This window comes from Triplophysa dalaica, chromosome 20 (genome assembly GCF_015846415.1).
Source record: "Triplophysa dalaica isolate WHDGS20190420 chromosome 20, ASM1584641v1, whole genome shotgun sequence".
Taxonomy (NCBI): domain Eukaryota; kingdom Metazoa; phylum Chordata; class Actinopteri; order Cypriniformes; family Nemacheilidae; genus Triplophysa; species Triplophysa dalaica.
The window spans coordinates 1081154-1083823 of NC_079561.1; the positions used below are offsets into that span (position 1 = coordinate 1081154).

Genomic DNA, 2670 nt, shown 5'->3' on the forward strand with positions numbered 1-2670 from the left:
CCAAAAAATGACGCATTGGACCTTTAAATGGATGGGTTCCTCCCAAAATTACACTTCTGTCATCATTTATTCACCCTTGTGCGATTGAAAACCTGTGGTGGAAAACAGAAGATGATATTTTGAAGAACATTGGTAAACAAACAAGGGTTGCACCCATTCACTTCTGCATGGACACAAAACCAACAATTCTCAAAATGTCTTCTTGGCAAACAAAAGAATTTTGAGAAACGTCTCACTGGTTTGTGTCCATAGAATGGGGATGTCAATGGGGGCCGATGTTGCTTGGTTTCAAACATTCTTCAAAATATCGTCTTTTGTGTCCTGCAGAAGAAATAAAGTCATACGGGTTTGAAATGAAACGAGGGCGAGTAAACGATTACATTTTTGGGCGGAATTTCATGTGATTTTTCTTTTGCTTTTGGAGCTTGGCAGTTCAAATCACCGGTCACTTTGTGTGTAAAACAAAAGCCTGGATGTTTTGCCTAACATCTCATTTTGTGTTTCACAGACAAAAGGAAATAATACAAGGTTGAAACAACACGGGGGATGACAAACTTATCATTTCCGGGTAAATTGCTCCTTTAACAACCAACAGTTTGGATTGTGTGACTGTCACTTGGTTTCTCAGAGCAGTCGCTTTATAATCTTTCTATTCCCAGTGTATCTCCAGTATGACAACACACATTCACAGCCCTGAAATTCAATGAATCGAAACCTCAAACAAAGTGAGACCGACTAGAGAAGATGAGCCCAAAAAGGAGCCCGGCCCCATTTTTCCCCCCTTTTCGTCATCGATTTGCCACCGCAGGTGAGTAATTAGCATCCGTGTCTTCGCTTTGCGGTGAAGAAGCGATGACTGATCTGAGCAACAATTTAGAACTGAAACGATTTTTTTATGGCAAATTATCGATCGCCGCCTTTCTCTCTCACCCGAACCGACGCGGTAAGAAAAGCCTCCGATTAATAATAAGGGTGAATAATGAAGCGTGCACTCGAAAAGAAATTCGGGCAGATAGTGGGAGATGGAAGTGGGAAAAGAGAGCTGGGAAAGCCCCCCTGGTGGGCTTCAGCGGGTTTCTGGCTGATCTTTCCCATAGATATCACACATTACCGTAATACGTATGATCCTCTCGCTGCAGAAAATCTCCCCCAGTCATCATGTCGGGAAAAGAGACCATTACACCCATGGAGCCATTTGGTAACGGAGAATAATTAATGTGCCACGTTCACCAACCCCCATGCTTTCATTTAGGTCCTTTTGAAGTCTGCTTATTAATGATAAAGACATAACCCAGCTGGAGAGAGGCTATTGGCGGGATTGTGCTCTCTTTGAAGATTGTGTTTTTCTGCTGGTTATTAAACTGAATCAACGTGATGTGTGACTTTATCTAGTTATGCATTTTGAAAAGAAATCACTTTTGTGACTTTTTGTATTTGTTGGCTGCAGTATCGTCATATTACCAGATGGAGGTGCCAACAAACAATCCCGTCTTCCAAACACCTCATCCGACAGACCTGTTGTTCCACATCCCTCTGTATCCTCCACCAACTGTAAAGAAAAAATAATTAACACCCCACTATCAAACATACAGATCCATGCATGCACGCATACTCTTTTAAAGCTGCATGCGCGTGTACGTGGACGCGCTATATTTAAATGCATGCATGCCGTGCAGTACATGTCTGGATGAGATATGCGACAAAAGCGCATCCTCAACTCCAGAACTGCCAAGAAAAGTAAGCGATGAGAGGAGGATGCCACAACCCCAAGTCTAGTTAATCTCTGAAGATGCAAGAGAGGGCGAGAGACAGGTTCTTTACATTAGCCATCTGATTTCTGAAGACTCCGTTTCTCCCTGGTTGGAGCCAGTCTAGTTTAGCTCGCTCTAAACAGCCAATGCATAATTCACAGATTCCCTCTCCTTCAAAAGGAAGCTGCTTTGAAATACTAAACTTTGAACTGCGGCAAGCAAGAAAAGACACAAGGAGAGAGGAAGAGAGAGAGAGAGAGAGAGAGAGAGAGAGAGAGAGAATGATGGGGAAAAAGAAAAGCACACTGGGGTGAAAGAGAACAGGCTGTGTTATGTGAATGTGTTTTTTGTTTAAATAATAAACTGAAATGTGTCGGGAATAACACACAGTGTAATGCAGAACCGATCTGGTATAAGCACTGAATATCCATCTAAACACATTTAGTTTAATCAACATCCTGACATATAATGAAAGCAAGAGAAAAAGACAAATATTATCCTCCTACAAACGGAGGTCTGGGCAGAAATGTTCATTTTTGTGTGTACTTTAAAGGAAACAGCGCTGCATGGAAAGAACCACAATGATGATTATTTTGTGTTTGTATGATCTTAAATCTCGATCATTGTTACATTAGAGAACACTCAACAAGAGCAAGAGATGGTCAGAGAATATCATCTATGCATGACCATGCCCACACTAAAGGACAGGAAGATGGTGAACAGAATAAGAGAAGAGAGAGAGAGAGAGTAAGAGAGGGAGAGAGCAAGTGTTGGAAGGAGACATCACACGGATCAAAGAGTTTCTGGGCTTGTGCGAGCTCCTGATTGCAAACAGCAGGAGACCTGAGGTGCAGGCGGCTGAAAAGCAAGCAGAAAATTTAACTTTGGTGTCAGTATGGGGAGGTGACTCCCTAGAGCC

General features: G+C 42.4%; 1 long non-coding RNA gene across 1 annotated transcript; it reads left to right on the plus strand.

Moving 5' to 3' along the window:
• The first annotated feature begins 541 nt into the window (after positions 1-541).
• On the plus strand, positions 542-1884 carry LOC130409823 (uncharacterized). Its single transcript, XR_008904905.1, has 3 exons — positions 542-568; positions 660-808; positions 1448-1884. It is a non-coding gene; the product is annotated as an uncharacterized LOC130409823 (long non-coding RNA).
• Positions 1885-2670: the final 786 nt, after the last annotated feature.